The 25,280-nt window shown below is 39.5% G+C and overlaps 2 long non-coding RNA genes across 2 annotated transcripts in view; one reads left to right on the top strand and one right to left on the bottom strand.

Moving 5' to 3' along the window:
• The window catches only part of LOC145514952 (uncharacterized), a 383,828-nt gene that overhangs the window by 211,418 nt on the left and 147,130 nt on the right, over positions 1-25,280 (top strand). The window lies entirely within an intron of this gene.
• LOC145513612 (uncharacterized) lies at positions 12,541-23,663 on the bottom strand. The gene is made up of 2 exons (XR_014059582.1): positions 23,634-23,663; positions 12,541-13,691 (listed from the first exon to the last, which is right to left on the bottom strand). It is a non-coding gene; the product is annotated as an uncharacterized LOC145513612 (long non-coding RNA).

The raw sequence follows: 25,280 nt of genomic DNA, 5'->3' as shown, positions 1-25,280 counted from the left end.
TATTTAGGAGCTTAACAATACCTATTTATTAGCTCACAGTTCTGTAGGTTGAAAGTCCAGTGCAGCATGACTGGGTTCTCTGCTCACTGTCTCACAGGGCTAAAACCAAGATGTTGGCTGGGCTAGTTTACATCTGAGTTTCTAGGAATGAATCTGCTTCCAATCTCATTCTTGTTTTTTTGACAGAAATTGATTCCTGGTGGTTGTAGCCCTGAGGTTCCCATTTCCTTGCAGTCCTCTGGGCCACTCCCAGGCTGCTCACATTCCTTGCCACTTTGGCCCCTCCATCTTCAAGTCAGCTTCAGTTCAGTTAAGTTGTTCAGTTGTGTCCGACTCTTTGTGAACCCATGGACTACAGCAGGTCAGGCTTCCCTGTCCATCACCACCTCCCAGAGTTTACCCAAACTCATGTCCATTGAGTCGGTGATGCCATCCAACCATCTCATCCTCTGTTGTCCCCTTCTCCTCCCACCTTCAATCTTTCCCAGCATCAGAGTCTTTTCAGATGAGTCAGTTCTTCACATCAGGTGGCCAAAGTATTGGAGTTTCAGCTTCAACATCATTCCTTCCAATGAACACTCAGGACTGATCTTCTTTAGGATGGACTGATTGGCTCTCCTTGCAGTCCAAGGGACTCGCAAGAGTCTTCTCCAACAACACAGTTCAAAAGCATCAATTCTTTGGTGCTCAGCTTTCTTTATAGTCCATACATGACTCCTGGAAAAACCATAGCCTTGACTAGACAGACCTTTGTTGGCAAAGTAATGTCTCTTCTTTGTAATATGCTGTCTAGGTTGGTCGTAACTTACCTTCCAAGGAGTAAGTGTCTTTTAGTTTCATGGTTACAGTCATCATCTGCAGTGATTTTGGAGCCCCCCAAAATAAAGTCTGCCATTGTTTCCACTGTTTCCCCATCTATTTCCCATGAAGTGATGGGACCAGATGCATGATCTTAGTTTTCTGAACGTTGAGTTTTAAGCCAACTTTTCCACTCTCCTCTTTCACATTCATCAAGAGGCTCTTTAGTTCTTCTTCACTTTCTGCCATAGGGGTGGTGTCATCTGCATATTTGAGCTTTTTTTTTTTTATAAATTTATTTATTTTAGTTGGGGGCTAATTACTTTACAATATTGTAATAGTTCTTGCCATACACTGACATGAATCAGCCATGGGTTTACATGTGTTCCCCTTCCCGGACCCCCCACCCACCTCCCTCCCCATCCCATCCTTCTGGATCATCCCATTGCCCCGGCCCTGAGCCCTTGTCACATGCATCGAACATGGAATGGTGCTCTGTTTCACATATGACACATATTTGAGCTTTTTGATATTTCTCCCGGCAATCTTGATTCCAGTTTGTGCTTCATCCAGCCCAGCATTTTGCATGATGTACTCTGCATTTAAGTTAAATAAGCTGGGTGACAACATACAGCCTTGACGTACTCCTTTTCCTATTTGGAACCAGTCTGTTGTTCCATGTCCAGTTCTGACTGTTGCTTCCTAACCTGCATACAGATTTCTCAGAAGGCAGGTCAGGTGGTCTGGTATCCCCATCTCTTCCAGAATTCTCCACAATTTATTGTGATCCACACAGTCAAAGGCTTTGGGTCAGCTATGGTATGTCAAATTCTTCTTGGGCTTTGAAGCTCTGACTTCCTCTGTTGCTGACCTCTAGACCCAAATTTGAAGGGCTCTTGTAATTAGGTCAGGCCCAACTGATTTAAGGCATAATTATGTATGTAAACTCTCTTTATAATAACCTAATCATGAGAGGGATATCTCATCATACTCATAGTTTCAGGGATTATACAGGGTTTGTATATGAGGAATGAGAAACCCTAGGGCATCTTAGACTTCTGCCTAACACCATGGTGTCAATATCCTCATTCTGCAGCAATAGGCCATGCTTCCTAGAAGACCATGAGCTTCTGGTGAGGCTGTCAGATGGAAGGAAGAGAACTCCAGAATGATGCTTAGAGGCTAATTACCTAGAAATCACATGTGTCATCTACCACGTTTGCTTACTAATGTAACAGGCAATTCATCATGTCCTTCTTAAGACTTCAAAGAATAATATGAACTATCTAGAAACCTTATGAAGTGAAAATATAAACCTAGTTAGAGATGCAGTTAAGAGCCTGGCTCCCTCTTCTGTCATTGCTGGGGATCCATGAAAAATGGGGAAAAATGTCCTCTCCAGTTGGGTGGTTCCACCTGGTCAGTGGGCATCAGACCCAGATCAGCCCTGCTTGTCCCTTACCTGGGCACCTTGTACACAGTTATGCCCAGCATCAGTGTATAGACTATGTGGTCCAAGCCAAGTGGACCAGTCCAGTGTGTTTGGGCAGTAGATCCCACATTTTGTAGCCTCTCATAGAAGAGAGAAACATATTCACTCCAACTCACACAGCTAAGGGCATAGAGCAAAGTTTCTTGCAACAGCACCATTCACATTTATTTGGAGCCAGATAATTCTTTGTAGTGGGGGCTGTCCTGTGAATTGTAAGATATCAACAGTACACCTGGCCTCAGTAATGTACCCCCTAAATTGTGACAACCAAAGATATTCCCTGATATGGCCAGATGTCCCTCTGGGGGAAAAACACCCTTGGTTGAGAACTACTGCCACAGATGTATAATGCTATGACATGGATTGAGTGAAGAATTTAGAAAAACCATACAATATAGAGGCTTCCTATCTTTTATGACTGGGAGATGGTATAAATACTGGGGAAACCCAAAAGCACTTATGTAATATTGCAAGGCAAAATGTGCATGTGAGGGAAGAGAGAGAAAGAGTAAAAGAGGGGAAAAGAGGAGAGGGGGGCAGAGAGGAAGAGAGATATCTCTCTGCTGAAGTCTTGATCCAGTGGTACCTGAACCGTGAAGTCAGTACTATCCCTGGGCTTTTAGATTACATGCTCCAAGACATTTCTTTTTATCTTAAGTCAATTTCTGTCATTACCTTGGATTTCTGTGACTCACAAGTTAAAGAGTCCTAAGTGACACAAGGGGGTATTGCTGAGAGAGAACGAAAGGACTAATGACTCTGCCACACCAGGGCCTGGTCAGGTCATTTATGTATGAGAAGGATGAGACTGGGGAGACTGGCTGGGATCAGATGGTCAAAGGGCCTTGTATGCCAGCCTAGGAGGTTGGGACTTTGTTCTCTACCTGTTACAGATGGTTGGTAGACTAAAGCTATTCAGCATTCCTGCAACTCTGAGCCTGGCTTTTGTAGCCAGAAGTATATTGGGAAGTACCCATAGTCTCATTGTCTTAGATGTCTCACTTCCATTATAGTAAAGCAATGGAACTGATACTAGGAATGAAAGTCCATAAACATCAAGAAGAATGTAGATCCACGACGCATAAAGCTGATTTATAAAGAAAAATTTGCCAAGAAAGCTTGATTGCTTTTATTGATAGAATGGCTAAATTAGAAGATGAAAGGATCATAGAAATCATAGATCTTATTTCAGTAATGCAGCTGATATATCACAAAATTTTGCTTGACAAATTAATTCAAATTGGGTTGGCAGAGGAGCCATTGGCACAGATTGAGAGCTGGATGAAGACTCATAAAGCCAAGGCAATGACAAACAGCCATGGGTAGAGCTACTGCAAGCTGCCCAATGTGCTACTAAAGGGGTGATATGGCTCTGGCTTCACTGAGTCTCTTAATTCCTTATTGAGAACAAGAGACCAATAAATGCAGGGCAGTCAGCCTTGGCTGCCCGATCACTTACCAGATGGGCTGGGGAGGTCACCAGGGATTGAAGAGCGATGTGGAGGAGAAACTGGATAGTCTGGCCATCCTTAGGTTGAAGACTTCTGGGCTTATCAGCAAGCTGAGATCACAATAGCGCTGTGAGGCAAGCTGGGAATCCTGGTTCGAGTGATCAGTGAATGGAACAAGCTTATAATGGTGATTATTTTTCCTGTATCTGGGGGGGTTGTGTATCCTGATATAAAAGCACAAATCCAAATGCTTGTAATAAGGCTAGGTGGAGAGATGACTGAGAGTGAAATTGAAGAGTGCATGACCCACATGGCAACAAAAATAAATGGAGTATGTCCACCAGCATGATCTTCCAACCACGATGTTGAGTAAAAGTAGCTAGACCCAAAAGAAGGCATTCCATCAGAATTCATGTCCATAGAGCTCTATGTAGTTTAGAGATGCATAACCATGGTAAAAACATACTGAAAATCAATCCATGATTATCACAAAGGTTAGCATGGTGGTGACCCCAGGGAGAAGTAGAGGCTATTATTGGAAGGACATATGGTCTTCTGGGGGTGTTGTCCATGTTCTACTTCTTGACCTGGGACTTGGTTACATAGATGTTGGCTTTACAATTACTTTGTTTCTTTCTTTCTTTTTTTAATTGGAGAATAATTGCTTTACAACATTGTGTTGGTTTCTGCCATACAACATTGTGAGTCAGTCATGATATGTGTATATATCCCCTCCCTCTTGGGCCTCTTTCCCATCCCACCCCCCCCCCCCCCATCCCACCCCTCTAGGTCATCACAGAGCACCAGGCTGGGCTCCCTGTGTTACATAGAAGCTTCCCACTAGCTATCGGGGTTTCCCTTGTGGCTCAGCTGGTAAAGAATCCGCCTGCAGTGCGAGAGACCTGGGTTTGATCCCTGGATTGGGAAGATCCCCTGGAGAAGGGAAAGGCTACCCACTCCAGTATTCTGGCCTGGAGAATTCTGTGGACTGTATAGTCCATGAGATCACAAATAATCGGACATGACTGAGTGGCTTTCACTTTCACTAGCTATCTGACACACGGTAGTGTATGTATGTCAATGCCACTTCCTCAATTTGTCCTACCATCTCCTGCTGCTATGTCCACAAGTACATTCTCTATGTCTGTGTCTCCACTCCTTCCCTGCAAATAGGTTCATCAGTATACAATTACTCTTTAAACTGTTCATGTATTTTATGCACTTTCCTGAATATATGCCATATGTCACAATGAAGAAAGGAAAGAAAAAAGGTTCAGGAACTCTCCAAAGGGAGCAGCTGCTAGTTAGCTCCAGTTGATAGTTGCCATTTGGGACCAATGTTGTGAGATTAAGCTTTTCAAAAGAGTAAGATACATGGATTTTTTTTTTTAAATGTTAAACAAGCTTGTAACTAATTCAGGAATTATTGAGACTGTGCAAACCAACAATATGAGCCACATTAAAGTAGATATAAAGGTGAGATTGAGCTCATTACTGCCAGTTTGTGACTTCTGCGCCAATCCAATGGATGGAGAGAAGTAAAATATTTTCACCCAGCTACAACTAGCAGTGTGTTTTCACTGCTTTTTATTTGGGAAAACTGATAACTGCCAATGACTTAGTGGGTCTTTACTAGCAGTGCCCAAACATTTCCATCTTTATTCTTACAACTAATCCATTTTAGCTGACACTCAGAAAGTTTAAGAAAATTTCCCAGCATTATAAAACTAGTAAGTGGGAGAGCTGCGGTTTGAATCTATGCCAACTTAACTTCACAGCCTGTGCCACCCACTGATTTTGCGGGGTCTGTGAGTAGCCGGGACCCTTGTGTCTCTTTTCAGATGCTCTGCCCCAACAGACATCATTAATCGATCAGTGCTCTTTCCTACTGAGCTGAGACCTGTCTTCCAGTGTGTTTCACCTCCGCACTCCAGGAGCCCACTCATAATCAATTGGAGTTGGCAACTTAGATGAAACGTGTTTATACTCCTTACGGCACGCTAAACTACTCCTCTGGTGGTTCAGGGTCAGGATGGACTGTTCCTGAAGGGTATTGCTAGAAGTGAGTATTGTCAGCTACAATCTGGTTCTTTTCTGATAAATAACTGGTCAATCTATCTCTCACTAGCCTGGATTATTTTTGCTGTTGGTGTTAATCTTACTGTATTTACCTGCCAGAACTAGAATGCTGGTTGGGTGATCTCTAGAGCTTGGCATGTGCTCAGTGTAGGGAAATCACCTTGAAGCTGCCCCTTGTACTGTATCGTTGGAACACATTATCAAGGGTGACTACTTGGGGTCTTAAATGATCTTTAGAAAAAGAGAAGCCCAATGATGTGCATGACATCAGGAGATTAGTGCAGAAAAGAGAAAGGCAATGATGATATATAGTAACCCCCATCTGGTTCTGGCATCATGATTAGAGCAGGACCCAACCAGAGGGACTATTCCAGGAAACTGCCGACCATTAGATCTGATGGAGCTTGAGGGAGCACATGTACCATCATCTCCCTCATTTCACAAGTAAAGACAAGGAATGGGATGTGATTTATCCAAGGAGCAAGGATGCTTCATCACACCCCAGTGACTCTCACCATAGTAAGAAGAAAACAGTGTAGTAGCTGAGAGAATAAACCTTGGGTTTATATTCCAGCTCAGTTTTGTTCTAGCTGTGTGACCTTGGACAAATTTCTAACCTCTCATCTCCAACATGCAGGTAATAGCAGATAATGGCAGGTAATAGTTTATAGAGTTCCAGGGATTATAGGAGAAAATGCAGGTAATATTGTGTATGTCTGATGCCTGACATGAAGCAAGGACTCAGAACTTAAATATATTTTAACACACACTCATATATACATACAGTTGTATATTTATATAAAATCCTCATATCTATGGAAAGTTAAATGCTGTAAGACCTATATTTCTAAGGGTGTCAATAGTTAAAATTGACTCTTCTTTTATGAGGTTGGATTTACATGGCCATTTCAGTTCTGATAGGTGATCTTAGAAGGACAGCACTGTATCTTTTATAAAGAAATATTGCCTAAGTGTCACCATGAAAGCTAACACATCCCAGTAGACCCCTTGGCCCTGTGCTGGCACCATTTTCAAAGATGTAATGCTTCTTAGTACCAGAAAGGTGTACGTAAGTGACAGTTTTCTGCTTTGAGTATCTCTTAATAGTTGAAAGATTTGTTTGAAATCAGGTCTTTAAAAAGCGAAAAGATTTATTGAGAACAAAGTGGATCCCATTCATAGAGGTAAGTGAACTATGTCCTGATGATTTTCTGGGGTCCTTCTTAGACAGCCATACCTTTGGGGGTACTGCTCACTGGTTGAGGTAACTGAGTTTGGGTTGGTTAGAGGTGGGGTTGTGGGTACTTACCTATGGAGTGGAGTTGGGTATGCAGGGGTGGACCCAAGACCCAGAGCTGAACAGTCTATCTGAGTGAAGGCCAAACAGAGGGAAGAAGTTATGGGAAGAAATGGGGACACTAGGGCAAGTGCAGACTGGAGAGGTTCTCAGGCTTTCTGGAGGTTGTTGCTTGTCCTTCCCAGCAGGAAAGTATGTGAGTGTGGCATTGGGGGTGGGAGGTTCAGGGAGAAACGCCTGCTGTTAAGAATTATGAACCAGTTCAGGCAACAAAGATAGATGGATAGATACTATTTAGATAGATAATAGATAAGTAATGGATAACCGATTCTGTGATCAATAAGTCAAATTGAAATTGACTGGCTAAAATAGATGTGGGGAATGAATCTGTCTGCAGTGCAGGAGACCTGGGTTTGATCCCTGGGTTCGATCCCTGGGTCTGGAAGATCTGAAAAATGGCAACCCACTCCAGTATTCTTGCCTGGAGAATTCCATGGGCACTACAGTCCATGGGGTCACAAAGAGTTGGACACGAATGAGACTAACACTGTATGTGTGTGTGTGTGTGTTAGTCGTTCAGTTGTCTCCAACTCTTTGCGACCCAATAAACTGTAGCCCACCAGACTTCTCTGTCCATGGAATTCTCCAGGCAAGAACACTGGAGTGGATTGCCATTCCCTTCTCCAGAGGAACTTCCCAACCCAGGGATTGAACCCTGGTCTCTCCACTACTAATCAATAAGTGACTGATAGATAATAGATAAGTGATCATAGATAATAGCTAAACAGATAGTTAGTAGATTGATGGATGGTGTATTAGTTTTCTACTGGTACTGATCTCAGGTGACAGATGCCATCTATGAGAAGGAGAAATGCAAGGTGAAATCCATCAGAAGGGCGCACATCTAGACTTTGAGGGTCTGGAAAAACTTCACAGAAAAAGCAACATCTAATCTGAAACCCCAAGAAATGTGTAGGGATTAGTCATATAAAGGAAGTGGCTGCCTTGAACACCAAACACCTCATCAACTCTAATTCAGTTGCACTGGTTATTTCTGTTCCTAATTGCTACTGCACAGATCTGTGCATATGCTGCACATTTAGGATGTCTTGGTACTTTCAAATGCAAATGTGTTCTGCAAAAAATGTCTTCTGCTTGTACAGAAAAAGTTTTCTCTAAAAGTTCTCAGCGAAAGTTCTCTCTGCCTTTGGAGTGGTGTGGGCTTTGTAGTTTTTAATTTAAATTTAATCTTTTACCTTGGGTAGGGAGAAGTGATTTTCAGTGTAGATGCTACCAATATGATTCCTCTTCATTGCTAAGAGAATCCTGTGCTCTATTATTGCTGTGTTCCCTGAGTACAGAAGCTGCTGTTAAAGTTCTACTCAGGAAAAAATGCTAAAGCAGCAGAGGTTTTTGTTAATTCTCTGCTTCCTAATTGTGGAGGGGAAACAGCTGAAGGAACTAGGCAAATAAGAAATAGGGACTCAAGCTCTTGCCCCTTTTCTCTCCTATCCTGAAAACTCTAATTTCTAATTACTTCCTACCTGCCCATGGCTCCCCACTCAGAACTCCAGTGGTTTCCAGGGAAAAGTGGATCCTGGGAAAGGAGCTGGGATGATTGGAAACCTTATTTTCCTCCAAATGCTATGTGATCTAGGTTCTTGCAATTAGCAATGTAGGAGAGATTTGATAAATCAGTCACTTCTTTGCACTTCCAAGTCCTAATTTTAAACTCATTGGAAAGAGTTTAAATAATACTAAAGGAGTGGAATGTGCTAGTTAAGACTATTAATTTTTTAATTCAGTTCAGTTCAGTTTAGTTGCTCAGTCGTGTCCGACTCTTTGCGACCCCATGGACTGCAGCATGCCAGGCCTCCCTGTCCATCACCAACTCCCAGAGTCCACCCAAACCCATGTCCATTGAGTTGGTGATGCCATCCAACCATCTCATCCTCTGTCGTCCCCTTCTCCTCCTGCCCTCAGTCTTTCCCAGCATCAGGGTCTTTTCCAATGAGTCAGCTCTTCACATTAGGTGGCCAAAATATTGGAGTTTCAGCTTCAGCATCAGTCCTTCCAATGAATATTCAGGACTGATTTCCTTTAGGATGGACTGGTTGGATCTCCTTGCAGTCCAAGGGACTCTCAAGAGTCTTCTCCAACACCACAGTTCAAAAGCATCAATTCTTCGGTGTTCAGCTTTCTTTATAGTCCAACTCTCACATCCATACATGACCACTGGAAAAACCATAGCCTTGACTAGACAGACCTTTGTTGACAAAGTAATGTCTCTGTTTTTCAATATGCTGTCTAGGTTGGTCGTAACTTTCCTTCTAAGGAGTAAGCGTCTTTTAATTTCGTGGCTGCAATCACCATCTGCAGTGATTTTGAAGCCCAGAAAAATAAAGTCAGCCACTGTTTCCACTGTTTCCCCATCTATTTGCCATGAAGTGATGGGACCGGATGCCATGATCTTAGTTTCCTGAATGTTGAGCTTTAAGCCAACTTTTTCACTCTCTTCTTTCACTTTCATCAAGAGGCCCTTTAGTTTTTCTTCACTTTATGCCATAAGGGTGGTGTCATCTGCATATCTGAGGTTATTGCTGTTTCTCCCGGCAATCTTGATTCCAGCTTGTGCTTCTTCCAGCCCAGCGTTTCTCATGATGTACTCTGTATATAAGTTAAATAAGCAAGGTGACAATATACAGCCTTGACGTACTCCTTTTCCTATTTGGAACCAGTCTGTTGTTCCATGTCCAATTCTAACTGTTACTTCCTGACCTGCATACAGGTTTCTCAAGAGGCAGGTCGGGTGGTCTGGCATTCCCATCTCTTTCAGAATTTTCCACAGTTTATTGTGATCCACACAGTCAGAGGCATTGGCATAGTCAATAAAGCAGAAATAGATGTTTTTCTGGAACTCTCTTGCTTTTTTGATGATCCATGGGATGTTGGCAATTTAATCTCTGGTTCCTCTGCCTTTTCTAAAACCAGCTTGAACATCTGGAAGTTCACGGTTCACTTTATTTGGGGGGGGCTCCAAAATCACTGCAGATGGTGAATGCAGCCGTGAAGTTAAAAGATCCTTGCTCCATGGAAGAAAAGTTATGGCCAACCTAGATAGCATATTAAAAAGCAGAGACATTACTTTGCCAACAAAGGTCCATCTAGTCAAAGCTATGGTTTTTCCAGTAGTCATGTATAGATATGAGAGTTGGACTATAGAGAGAGCTGAGTGTTGACTTTTTAAATTAGCTAATTAATTTTTGGCTGCACTGGGCCTTCATTGCTGCATGTGGGCCTCTCTAGTTGTGGTGAGTGGGCGCTACTCTCTAGTTGTGGTGCACTGGCTTCTCATTGTTGTGGCTTCTTTTGTTGCCCATCATGGGCCCTGGAGTGTGTGGGCTCAGTAATTGTGGCCTGCGGGCTTAGTTGCTCCATGGCACATGGAATCTTCCTGGACCAGGGATCAGACCTGCGTCCCCTGCATTGACAGGTGGATTCTTAACCACTGGACCACCCAGGGGAGTCTCAACATTATTAGTTTTTAGAGTTCGCATTTGAGTCATAGTTTTGCTCTTTATTGATTGTGTAACCCGAGGCATATTATTTATCCTCTGTGAACTTCAATTTTCTCATCTGTAGAATGGAACACTGTTATATCTTCTAGGATTCATTGAAAGAATGTACACAAGTTTATTTGCTGAGTGCCTGCTAAAAGCCTTACAGTTTTAATCATTGTCAAATTGTCTGCATGATTCTGATTCCTTAATATAACCCCTTACTGTAAGGAACCCCCTCCCTGCTATCATGATCTTATTTTATTGACCGTGAAGAAATGGTGAGAAGTGGACAAATGTAAAATGTAGATATGTTAAGAGGAGTTGATGACAAGCAAACATAAGAATGTATTCTAGAGGTTTGATTTCTGATATTATTAATGCCAGTTAAAAATTAAAGTTGGATATGGACGCAGTATTCATTTAATTTTGACAATGAATTTTAAAATGGGGAGAAGACACACTTTCAATTTTGTGACAGAATTTAGACCATCAAAATTCTGTCCGTGTGTTTTTGTAAAAAAATATATTCATAGATAGATAAGCCTTATTCCAATGTCTGCATAAATATGAGTTGATGTTGAACAATAAAAAGCTTTTCCAGAGAGTTAACGTTTGTTTATTAGATAATAGGGCTTGCTCTCATCCTTCACTTTATCTCTGAGTTTAGTTGATTGACACCTCATTATTAGTAATCCGCTCTCACTAATCATTCATTCTCACCACACAGAAATTGAAACCTTTGGATGGCACTTCTCTCTCTCTCTTTTTTAAATCTCTGTGTGTGTTTTTATTTATAATGACATTGATAATTTTATAAAGGAGACATATGTCTATAGAAAATGATTGCAGATGTTGGTAATAATGAAAAAGATGGCAGTTATTGTTTTGTTTTGTTTTGTTTTTTTGAGAGAAAGGCAAGATGCAGTGAAGTTTAGTCTTTAGGAAGCCACAGCTCAAGCATATTGATAAACTGAGGAAGTGTCTGTAAAGAAATTAAATATAGAATGGAAATATAATGAATGGAAGAGTGGAAGAGAGAATAGCTCAGATGGTGGCATTAGCCTTGGTGATAAATAAGAGGCCTCTTTTTTTTGAAACAAAAGTAAAGTAAGTAAGAATAGTGTAAACATGGAAGAAGAGGAAATTAGGGAATGAGCCTCCATTCTTTGGTGAATTGAAGTGAGATCATCTCCTGACAGAGGAATTTGGGAGTGACTGGCCAAGGACTGGAAAAGTTTGTTAGTCACTGGAAATGAACAATTGGAAACTAGAGATGATTAACAGAGTCTTACTGAAACAAGAGGGAAGGGGGCAGGGCACAGCCTTTAAAAAAATGACATAGCCCAAGGACACAAATTAAACTGGTTAGAACCAACTAGGTCCAAGATGGTGGAAGAGAGAATAGTGAGGATATATCCAAATATTTGAAGGGTTGCCAAGAATGTATGGGGTGAGAAGAACTGCCTCTTCTATGTGCTGCTGAAACACAGAGCTAAGACCAGGAGGTAGAATTTATAGGAAGCAAGATCTTGACAAAAATAAGAAAGAAATGAATGCCTTTGGAGGGAATGAATTCTGTGATTCTGAGGATATTCAAGCAGAGAACAGGTAGGCAACGGCCATGATTAATAGAGATGGTTCAGGCATTGAAAGGCAAGTGGAAGCTGATGAGCTTTAAGACACCTTACAACTCTGTGAGTCTGTGAATCACTACATGTCATTGCACGATGTCACTTTCAGAAATTATTGCATAGATTGTCATGCTGCCTGAACTGTTGTCAATGTGCATTTATTTTATTTTAAGGGATGGGAGGACCCCAATGAAAGTACAAGTCTATTTCTTTTAAAGTAACTACTCTTCTATTTTCTTGTGATTAAGACATTTATTTAAAGCCAGACTTGCTGGTAAAAAGGCATATAATCACTGGTTCTCTTCAGCCCCTGTCATGACAGATTAGCATTAATAATTTAGAGAACAGCAGCATTAAAAGTAATTACAAACTGTCAGAAAGATACAAGAAATATGACATAGCTCATAGCTTCTTTTCAGACCTCAAATATTATTTGAGGTGAAAAATAATTACATTTTCCTGTTCATTTCCTAATACAAATAACTTAGGAAATCTCATAATTCTTGAAATTTGCAATTAATTCATTGAAAAACTGATGTCACTTTGGAAAAAAAAGGCCTCTCTGGCCGCAAATTTCCACTGTGGAATCATTCTTGAGGCATATTCCCAATTGCCTTGTCATTGCTCATTTCAAATGCATTAACATAGCAACATGAATAAATCAACTAGCATTTAAAAATATAAATCATCTAAACCTCCTTTAATTGTGTACGCATTTAGCTCTTTCTCCTTTGTCTGTCTAAATCCTACAGCCTCTTGGTTTAGATACAGCTCCCTAAAAATTTACCTAAGATACCAGAATCTACTATAATTCATCCCTATGAACTTTTGTCCAGCTCAAGCCTACTTTGTTCTGTCTGTCCATTCAGTGCTGCTCTCATATGAAAAATGAGAAATGTGTCACTATTTTATATTTTAATAAAATTTACAAGGCATCTTCCTCTTTCTGCAGTCCCTTCTTTGATCACATGTCCTCTGCCATGGGAAGAAATAAGAACAAAAATGGACACTCACTTCTGTCCTTATCCTCTATTATTCTAGATAAAGGAGGAGAGAAAACATTTTTTCCCCCATTTTGAAGTACCAGTCACTAAAACACAGACATTGATTCACTGTATTTAAAATTTATGCAATCGAAGAGATGTATTAAACATGTATCTTGTGGTAGTCATGTCATCTTCTATTTGCTGTTTTGTAAAATCAGATAAGTCTTAGTAAGGTAGTTTTAAGTAGAATAATTTCACCTCAGGAACAGATTGTATGTGGCAGCAAATCTAAGCAAATTGGAATGGGGGTGTTGGATTGATGTCCATGTTCTTTGTACCCTTACTGCGCCTGGCATATTGCAGTACACAGGATGCTGGGTGCAGGTCTAGCACGTCACTTGAAAAACAAGGAGGGGAAGGGAGAAAAGGAAGAAGAATGTTATTGCATTTTAATATTTGTTGTTGCTAAAACATTGCCATTTTATATGACACATTCTTTTAGATAGATCATATGGGTTAGTCTGCATGCTATCATGTGAAGTACTGGTTTATATTTGTGTCAAATTATTAGAATCTTAATTGGATCAACAATGTTCTGAAAGAGAGCTAATTAGACTCAACAGTATTTGCCATACCATGCACATAAACTCCACTAATCTTTCTTTCATTCTCTCTTTGGCTCCTCTATAATAGCTCGTCATCTTTGGGAAAGTTACTCTTCATATAAAATGGTTTATAATGACATGGATGCATTAGATTATTTGAGTGAGTGAGTGGTCTCTCAGTCGTGTCCGACTCTTTGCAACCCCATGAACTGTAGCCTACCAGGTTCCTCCGTCCGTGGGATTTTCCAGGCAAAAACACTGGAGTGGGTTGCCGTTTCCTTCTCTAGGAGATCTGCCCGACCCAGGGATTGAACCCAGGTCTCCCGCATTATAGGCAGATGCTTTATCATCTGAGCCACCAGGGAATATTTATACTCTGGGGCTTCCCAGGTGGCACTAGTGTAAAGAACCTGCCTGCCAGTGCAGGAGTCACTGGTTCGATCCCTGGGTCAGGAAGATCCCCTGGAGAAGGTCATGGCAACCCGCTCCAGTATTCTTGCCTGGAGAATCCCGTGGAAAGAGGAGCCTGGTGGGTTACAGTCCATAGAGTCTCATAAAGTTGGACACAACTGAAGCGACTGAGCACGCATGCATTTATTCTGCTTGTTATGAAAAAGTTTATATTGACATAGATACATATATTGTGAGACAAAATCATGTTGCTGTCTCTAAACAGCTAATATAACACAGTTGCAACGAGGAAAGCCTTTAAAAATATTCCTTAATTTTGTTTATTATACAAGTTGTTCATACCTACAGTAGCACAATTAGGATAAAGAAAACCAGGTGATCACAAAGAAGAAAATCAAAATTCACTATCCAGTGATAGTAGCTATTATTAAGTTCATGCTTGTGCTTCCAAATTTTTTCATACACTCATCCTTTAGAACAATAAATCATACTGTGTCTGCTGTTTGAGGCCAGCTTTTTTCTTTCAATGGTATAAAATGGCTGTCTTCCTTTATTGACAAATACACAGCATTATCACAGTTTCTAATGACTGCAGAGTATTCATTGTGTGACTTGATTTAAGCCTTTTTTTTAATTTAAGCATGCTCTGTCATTGAAATTTCAGATAATTTCTGCTTTGTTGCCAGTAATGAATTCTGTGATGGACATCCTTGTGGTTCTCTTGTCCTGCATTCTCAAAGAGAGCCTCCAAGTGTCCTCCAGGACTTTCAGGAAGTAGCTGCCATCCCAATCAGAGACAGGGGTGAACCCAGGTCTCAATGCTACGTGGGCATGGCCTGACCAAAGGAAAAGTAAACCAAAAAGATGAAGCTATGGGCAAAGGAGAGTCTCTGGGCATTTTACCCTTTGACTCAGCATCTTCGTAACCCCTCTGTTAGTCTGCATTAGAAATGGAGGCAGTCTACACAAAACTTTTCCGAAGGAAAGTCATGCATTTCCTTAGCTATAGTTATTGGTAATTAGCCTTGTTAAAGAAAAACAACAACAATAACAGCAACACAAAACAGCTCTCTATCTATCTGATAGATTAATCCGTCTGTCTTTCTAGGTGATATTTGGCAGCAAAGCCAAAGGATTCTGACTTTTCTTTTTGTTTTTTTCCTGGTTCAGAATTTTATTTTGTTTATTTTTTCAGTTTTATTGAGATATAGTAAGACAAATAAAATTGTAAAATACTTAAAGTGTCACATTGTAATTATTTGATCCCTGAATATGGTTTCAATGTCATGCTAGAGTACTGATTAACAAGCCCACCTAAGAGTTATTTGGGATTTTTTTAGGGCAGTGGTTGGCAAACTTTTTCTTTAAAGAGCCAAATAATAAATAATTTAGATTCTGCAGATTGTATGGTCTCTGTTACAGTTTTTCAACTCTGCTGTTGTAGCTTTAAAGAAGCCATGGACAATAGATAAATGAATGCATGTGACTCTATCCCAATGAAACTTAATTTACAAAAACCTGGGGCAGACTCGATTTGGCTCGTGGGCCTTAGTTTCCTGACTTCTGCCATAGGGGTATGTAACTTTGACTATTTACTAATAATTGGCAAGTTACAAATTGCTTTTGTCTCATAGAGTTGCAAATGATTTATGTGCAGTAGAAAAATAACCCCAGTTGTAATGCTTTTATTGCCTAATTCAGCAATCTTCATCCAGCATATAGAAAAGGTCCTATATGTATTGATTTCTGTATCCAGTTTTGTCACCCTGCCGATTCTTTCATTGATAAGCTGAATAAAACTTTGACATGTACTCACTGTTTATATGAGATTTATGTTTTTAACTTTGGAAAATTATACTCTGACAGCCTGTACTCCACAGGCAAGGCAACCCCTAAAAAGAGGATGTTGTGGGGAGCATGACCTTCAGAGGTCAAATCAGCCTTGCATCTGCTGCTTTATGCAAGCAAATATGTCTAGTTTTCTGTCTGTCTCTCCCTTGCTGTGACCAGATTACTTTCTGTCCCCTAGCATCACTGTTCGTCCCCAAGATGCTCCACTTTTCAAGGACAGGACATCTTCATCAGTAGAGGGATATTCTTGTTTCTAAACACTTATGACAGTTCTGCTAAGTACATGCTGTGGCCAGTGGAATGGTTCCATTAGCAACTCAGGAAGAATAATGCATTTAGCTAGTTTATTAAAAAAAAAAAAAAGATAAGAAGAAAAGAGTCTTCACACTTTCTTCTATTACAATTTCATCCTGAAAACAGAACCAAGGAGTCAATCCTCTCAAGGTTTTGCAGAGAGCCTGGTACTCAAGGGTCACACTGAAGTGCATAGTGCCTTAGGGCTTCACTTTTGCCTCCAGTGACCAGGTATCGTTCAGCATCCTCTCCTGGTTCAGACCTTTGCTGTGTTTTTCCATTTCTTTTCAAAAGCTGCCGTGTAAGTATGTATACAGAGTTGATTTTCCATTTTCCCCTGTATCATTTCATTTGTCCCCCCAGCCCTCCTAGGAGGCTGGTGCACTACCATTGTTTATCGAGGAGGAATCTGGAAACTCAAGGAAGGCTAGGCACTTGCTTAGGTCTAGTTAGTGGCAGAGATAGAATTTTAACCTATTTCTGTCTGCCCCCCAGACTCAAGCTTTTATTCTGTCCTGTACTGCGTCTCCAACTGCCCACTCCTAGATCTTCTGTTGGGATCTATCTTTAGATCAGAACCAGTTTCATTTCTGTGCCTTTATGATCATGGTAGAAAGGATTATACTAATACTGTTTTTTCTTTCTTTTTAAAATTAAGACTTTGTCTTTGAAAGAGTTTTAGGTTCCCAGCAAAACTGAGGGGAAGGGCCAAAGATTTCCCATATACTCCCTGCCCTCACACATGTGTAGGCTCCCCCATTAACAGTGGTACCTTTGTTATAATTGATGAACCTATGTTAACATGTCCTAATCACACAATCACGGTTCACATAAAAGCTCACTCTTGGTGCTGTACATTCTGCGGGTTTGGGTAAATGTGTAATGAGATGTATCCATCATTATGGTATCACACAGAGCAGTTTTACTGCCTTGAAAATCCTCTGTGCTCTGCTTCTTCATCCCTCCCTCTCTAACCTCTGGCAACCACTGATCTTTTTAACTGTCTCCAACTTGTTAACTTAATCAGGTTTTGTTTTTTCCAAAATGTCATGTAGTTGAAGTCATACTGTATGCAGTTTTATCAGGTTGGTGTCTTTTAGTTAAATACGTATTTAAAGTTTCTCCTTATCTTTTCATGGCTTGATAGCTCATTTCTTTTTAGTGCTAAATAATATTTCATTGCTGGATGTACCACAGTTTATTTATCTATTCACCTCCTAAGGACATCTTACTTGCCTCCAAGCTTTGGGAATTAGTGAATTATGAATAAGCATCTTGCTTATAAGCATTCATGTACAGGTTTTTGTGTAGACATAAGTTTTTGACTCTTTTGGGTAAGTAGCAAGGAGTGCAACTGCTAGATCATATAGAATGTTTAGTTTTGTAAGAAAACTGCCAAATAGTCTCCTTATTAGAACAAAACTTCCAGAGCAATGTTGAAAACTACCGATGAGGGAGGTTATCTTGCCTTGTATCTTATTTTAATAGGAAAGCTTCAAATTTCTCATCATTAAATATGTTGCTAGCTGTAGAATATTTGTCATTATTCTTTATCATGTTGAGGAAGTTTCCCTCTATTCCTAGTTTGCTGCAAGTTTTTATCATGAATAGATGTTGGATTTTTTCAAATGCTTTTTCTTCACATGTTGATATGATTATGTGATTTTTATGTTTTAATCTGTTGATGTGATAAATTATGTTAATTGATTTTCAAATGATGAACTAGCCTTGCATACCTGGGATAAATCTCACTTGCTTATGATGATATTCTTTTTTTACATTGTTAGATTTAGTTTACTAATGTTCCTTTGAGGACTTTTGTATTTATGTTCATGAGAGATACTGGTTTCTCTTTGCTTGTAATTTCTTTGACTGGTTTTGGTAATAGAGTGATGCTGGCTCTGTAGAATGAGTTAGGATGTTTGTATGTATATTTATGTATATTTGTATGATTATTTGTTGAGAAGTTTGTTCTTTTTCAGTTGGATTATATTTGAATATCTGTAAAAGATTAATTGTCCATACATTTTCAGGTCTATTTCTGGATTCTCTATTCTCTTCCACTGATCTCTTTGTCTACTTGCTAACCAATCACAAACCATCTTGATTATTGTCTACAGGTTGTCTTACAGTCAGGTAGTGTTAAGACTTCCAACATTTTTTCTTCTCATTCACAACTATCTTGGTTATTCTAGGTCTTTTGAATTTCTGAATGAATTTTAGAACCAGAAAAAGTCTGCTGGGATTTTCACTAGGAATAGGTTGAATCTACAAATCACTTTGAGAAGATTTTGCATCTTTACAGTATTGAGTCTTTTGATTCACACGTGTGATATATTTCTCCATTTACTTAGACCATGGATATTTCTCAGCATTGTTTTGTAGTTTTCAGTGTACATGTCCTGCATATCTCTTGTCAGATTTTCCCTGTGTATTCCATAATTTTCGATACTATTGAAAATAATATTGTTTTAAAATTTTAAGTTCTGAGTACTTCTTGCCTTCTTGCTGGTATGTATGAATACAATTTTTAAGTATATTGATCTTGAATGCTGCATTATTGTTAAACTCTTACAGTAGTTCCAGTAATGTTTTTTGAGGGGGTTACATGGGATTTTGAAAAACATTTAACAATTATTTAATTATATTTAGATAGATGATCATGTTCCCTGCTGATTAAAGTAGCTTTGCTTAATCCTGAATGTCTTTATTTTTTCTTCCTTCACTCACTGGCTGGAACTTTAGGACAATCTTTAATAGAAATGACAAAAATGAACTTTCCTTGCTTATTCCTGAACTTAGGGGTAAAATATTTAGTCTTTCACCATTAAGAATTATGATAGCTATATTATTTTTGTAGATGTTCTTTATCTGATTGAGGAGTTCTATTCTTAGTTTGCCTAGAGGTTTTATTTCCTCTTTTTTTTTTTAAAATCAGAAATGGATATTGAACTTTTTGAATGCTTTTTCTGCATCAGTTGTAATAATTATATTTTTTTCCTTTAAAATATTCTAATTATCATAAATTACTTTGACTGATTTTCAAATGTTAAACCAGACTTCCTTTCCTGGGACAATCCTCACCTGGTCATGATGTATTATCCTTTTTATACATTGTTGAATTTAATATGCTCACATATTATTAAGATTTTTTCATCTTTATTCATGAGTGACACTGGGCTGTTGTTTCCTGTTTTTGTATATCTGTCTTTCTTTTTTTTTAAACCAGAGTAATGGGCCTCATAGAATTAGTTAAGGAGTATTCACTTCTCTTACAACTTTCTGGAAGAGTTTTTCTAGAATTGGTATTACTAGTTCCTTAAATATTTGGTAGGAATTTCCCGTGAAGCTACCAGAACCTGGAGTATGCTTTGTGTGGGAGGTTTTTTTTTTTTTTAACAACAATTTCATTTGATAAAAGTGCTATTCAAGTAGTCTAAGTTTCATCAGTTCAGTTCAGCTGAGTTTAGTCGCTCAGTCGTGTCTGACTCTTTGCGACCCCGTGGACTGCAGCACGCCAGGCCTCCCTGTGTAAACTTTGAAATTTTGTGTCCTTGACTCATTTATCTGTCTTATCTAAGTTGTCAAATATATCGGCATAAAATTGTTCACAATATTCCTTATTATCCTTTGACTGTATGTAGAATCAGTCATATCACCTGTCTTATTTCTAATATTGGAAATACGTGTCTTCTCTCTTTTGTTTCTGATTAGCAGATAAAGGTTTGCAATGTTAGTTATTGAGCTTGTAAAGGAACTGAGTTTTTGTTTTATTGTTTTTCAGTGTTTTTTTTTTTTTCTTCTAATTTACTGATTTCCATGCTGATGTTTATTTCCTTTCTTATGCTTATCTTAGGTTTTATTTTCTCCTCTTTTTCTTATAGTGGAAGCTGAAGTTATTGATTTGAGACTTTTCTAATTTTCTAATATAAGCAAACCATAAATTTTCCTTACAAATTTGTTTGCATCCAACAAATTTTGAATAAATTGTGTTTTCGTTTTCATTGAATTCAGAATACTCTTTGGATTTCTTTAACTCATGGGTTGTTTAGAAGTGTGTTATTTACTTTCCAAATATTTGGAAGATTATCTCTAACTATTGGTTTGTAATTTAATCCCATTTGGTCAGAGAACATACTTTGTATGACTTGAATCCATATACATATGTTGAGTCTTGTTTTATAACCTATGATATTATCTGTTTTAGTATATATTCTATGTGAGCTTGAAAAGAATGTATATTCTGTTGTTGAGTGTTGTAGTAACGTCAATTAGGTTAAATTTGTTGATAGTATTATTCAAGTCTTCTATCTTCTTACTAATTTTCTGATTGCATGGCTTACCAACTATTGAGAGAAGATTGTTGAAATCTGACAAAAATAACAATTTTTCTATTTCTTACTGTGGTTCTATCAATTTTGGATTTATGTATTTTGAAGCTTTGTGTTTATGTGTGTAAATACTTAGAATTATTATATCCTCTTGAACTGACCTCTATATTACTATTAAGTGTCAATATTTAATTTTTGTAGGTTTTTCTCTGAAATCTAACATTGTCTGTTATTAATATAGCTTCCTTACCTTTATTTTGATTAATATTTTGATTAATATTAGCATGGTATACATAGCTTCATCTTCTTACCTTTAATCTTATCTTTATATTTAAAATTATTTTCTTATAGGCAGATATAATTGGATATTACTTTTTTATCCAAGTTGACAATTTCTGATTTTTAGTTAGGAAATTTAGGCTATTACATTTAATTTGATTATTGATATGTTTGACTTACACATATATGTGGGCAACATCCTGCTTTACTGTCTCATTCAAGGTTTCTTTTCCTTTTTTCTACCTTCTCTTGGATTGAATATTTTAAAAAAATTCTATTTATTTTTGGGCTATGCTGTGTCTTCACTGCTACATGCAGGCTTTCTCTAGTTGGGGTGAGCAGGGGCTACTCTAATTGCGGTACCTGGGCTTCTCATTGTGGTGGCTTTTCTTGTCATGGAGCATGGGCTCTTGGGTGCATGGGCTCCAGTAGTTGTGGCACAGGGTCTCAGCAGTTGTGGCTTATGGGCTCTGGAGCACACAGCTTAGGTGCCCTGCCGCATGTGGAATCTTCCCAAACCAGAGATCGAACCTGTGTCCCCTACATTGGCAGGTGGAGTCTTAACCACTGGACCACCAGAGAAGTCTTAGACTGAACATTTTTTATGATTTGATTTTTTCCCTTTGTTGATTTGTTAGCTATAGCTCTTCATTGTGTTATGTTAGTGGTGGCTTTAGGGTTTATAATTTTTTAAGTTTATAATTTTATATACATATGCTTATAACTCTGGAAAATTCTTAAAGAGATGGGAATACCAGACCACTTGACCTGCCTCTTGAGAAATCTGTATGCAGGTCAGGAAGCAACAGTTAGAATTGGACATGGAACAACAGACTGGTTCCATATAGGGAAAGGAATACGTCAAGGCTGTATATTGTCACCCTGCTTATTTAACTTATATGCAGAGTACATCATGACAAATGCTGGGCTGGATGAAGCACAAGCTGGAATCAAGATTGCCGGGAGAAATATCAATAACCTCAGACATGCAGATGACGCCACCCTTATGGCAGAAAGCGAAGAAGAACTAAAGAGCCTCTTGATGAAAGTGAAAGAGGAGAGTGAAAAAGTTGGCATAAAATTCAACATTCAGAAAACTAAGATCATGGCATCTGGTCCCATCACTTCATGACAAATAGATGGGGAAACAGTGGAAACAGTGTCAGACTTTATTTTTTTGGGCTCCAGAATCACTGCTGATGGTGACTGCAGCCATGAAATTAAAAGACGCTTACTCCTTGGAAGAAAAACTATGACCAACCTAGACAGCATATTAAAAAGCAGAGACATTACTTTGCCAGCAAAGGTCTGTAGTCAAGGCTATGATTTTTCCAGTAGTCACATATGGATGTGAGAGTTGGACTATAAAGAAAGCTGAACACCGAAGAATTGATGCTTTTGAACTGTGGTGTTGGAGAAGACTCTTGAGAGTCCCTTGGACTGCAAGGAGATCCAACCAGTCCATCCTAAAGGAGATCAGTCCTGAATATTCATTGGAAGGACTGATGCTGAAGCTGAAACTCCAATATTTTGGCCACCTAATGTGAAGAGCTGACTCATTGGAAAAGACCCTGATGCTGGGAAAGACTGAGGGCAGGAGGAGAAGGGGACGACAGAGGATGAGATGGTTGGATGGCATCACTGACTCAATGGACACGAGTTTGATTAACCTCTGGGAGTTGGTGATGGATAGGGAGGCCTGGCGTGCTGCAGTCCATGGGTTCACAAAGAGTTGGACACGACTGAGCGACTGAACTGTTCTTGAGACTAAATGTTCTTGAGAGTTTTTCTAGAACATAGTAAATTTCTAGGAAAAATTTTAATCCATGTTGGTCTTGTTTTTAAACTTTGCTAGGTGGAACCATAGCAGCCTTTTGTCTAGGATTAATTTTTTCATACTACTCAAGCAAGACCCTTGTTAGTAATGTAACCAATGCCCCATGAATTATGAGATTTTTCATTCAGGCTGTTGGGAGAAGCCACTAATACTGAGTACTGTTGTAATCCTTTTGGGCGTTTCTCTCCCTATGCTTAGAGAAGCTTCCTCACACATATGTTGATTTGTTCTCTAGGTGGACCCTCTGCAGTCTTCCTGAGTTCTTTCTCTGTGCATCCTTCTCTCTGGCACTGGGCTCTGAGAATAAGCCTGAGCTCAGGCAGGCTTATTAGAATTGCTCACCATCACCGCTAACCCCTTTCCTGATAAAACACACCTTTGCGCCGCTTAGAATGAGGTGATGTCATCCCAGACTGTTTCCAGTAGAGGCTACATCAGCTGTGGGCACTGGGAGGCCTCTGGGGGCCAGCTCCCTTCTTGTCTCTCTCTCTGTTGATTTCATGGACAGTCTAGACTCTGTTCCTTCCCCCTTCTCCACCCACTGTAGTCTATTTCTCCTACTTGTTAACTTTAGGACTGGGACTGGGCTTGGAATCTCTACACTTCTCTTTTATCAAAACTGTTATCTCCTATTGAATCCTGATGAAATCATAGTAGAATGGGCCCTGATTCTGTCCTTAGGATGCTAGGCCACCTGAGCCCATTGTCTCTGCAAGCTCTGCCTCACTTACCTTCTCTACCAATTCTTCTATTGCCCTCCCACCCCACATGCATCACGCATATTATGACATCAGTTATGTGTCATAGACAGTCTTGCTGTCTTTAGTAATTCCTGGAGAGATGAGGCCACTTTGGTGTTGAACAGGGTCATGAAACCGAACTCCCCATCTACCTGCGGTCCTGTCTTTTCTATTATCAGTCCATCAGTGTGTGTGGGGGAAGCCTTCCAAAGCAGGCAGATTTTTAAAAATTAATTAATTTTTTCATTGAAGGATAATTGCTTTGCAGAATTTTGTTGTTTTCTGTCAAACGTCAACATGAATCAGCCATAGGTATATGAAAGCAGGCAGATTTAAAGCAGCATGTTGATTATACACGCTTAAGCACTTTTCCTCCCAGTTTTCCCCTCCCTCCCTTCCATCAAGCAGCTCCCCTCCCTGCCCATCACTCTCTCAGGAGGCCACTCACAGTGGTCTCTTCTTTGTTCCTCTATCTCTAGTCGGCCAAGAATATGCCTTTGTTCCCTTATCTTGTTTTGTTCAGAAATGTTATCTATGTGGAGGCCTAATTTGTTTCATCACCTCCTTTACCTCCACAGGACCTCCTTTCCACTGCTTTCTTACCAAGGTTAACCCTAGTCCCCTCTCTCAAGAAATTGGCTCCTTATCTGTGTAGCAGGGATGCATTTTATTTTTCAACACCACAGGGCAAGAAATGTCGCATTCTTTTTGGCTATCCAAATCATGTTTCATCTGTAATAGCAGAAAATTCAATCTCTGTCCTTACCTGAACTTCTTCCACTTCTAACCTTACCCCTATAGGGTCATACAAAGGCTCAGGATGTCCTCGCAGGGCAGCGTTTTCAGGGAAAGGTCCATTTGTCTCTGGTCTACACAGGTTACCACTTCCAGGCTTATTGTTCCAGCTCTGATGTTACTTGAAGGCACAATTCCTAGGCTTCCGTGCCAAGTTTGAGTGGCACTGTGGTTCTCAGGGCTAAAGCTCTAACAGTTCAATTACCATCCCAGTCACTGATGACTACTAGGCATGAACCAGCTTTTGTGAAAACCATGAAGGATTTTGTCCTCATCATCTGGTCAGATAAACATTCACCTGTCCTCAATTCAAGTTACTTGTAAAGGTCCAAACAACTTTACTTCTCTTGGTATGGTATAACCCATCATAACATCCCTCAGAGAGGCAAAGCTTTGGGGGAAAAGAAAAAAAAAAAAAGCTAGGAAGGACATTATCTTCTCTACTGGCAAGCCTGTTTTTGTCTCTGACCCACAAAAAACACACTCAAGACAATGTTATACATAGACACAGTTACCTTTCTGAGCTTGCAAAGAGGAGAGTCACTTTGCAGTAGGGAGAACGAAACACATTTATATTTTCATACCCTGGTTTCTGCCACTTATTAGCTGTGTGGCCTTGGGCAGGTCATATTTCTGTCATCTATAAAGACTTCTGCCTTCTGACTTCTTAGGGGTGTTTTTTTAAGGGTTAAATGAGTTAATAGAGGTAAAAATGCTTAGAGCAGTGCTATAAAGTGTTAGCTATTTTTATTATGAGCTAATTATGCTGTTTGTGACCTTTTCCCTGTGCTGTTCATTTTATATAGTGCTATTGCATCTTAGGTGGAGTTACCAGAGTCAGCA

Source organism: Giraffa tippelskirchi, chromosome 7, assembly GCF_054371585.1.
Source record: "Giraffa tippelskirchi isolate mGirTip1 chromosome 7, T2T-mGirTip1v1.2.pri, whole genome shotgun sequence".
Taxonomy (NCBI): Eukaryota; Metazoa; Chordata; class Mammalia; order Artiodactyla; family Giraffidae; genus Giraffa; species Giraffa tippelskirchi.
The sequence above is the reverse complement of the archived record's forward strand: the minus strand, read 5'-3'. Positions and strand labels throughout refer to the sequence as shown.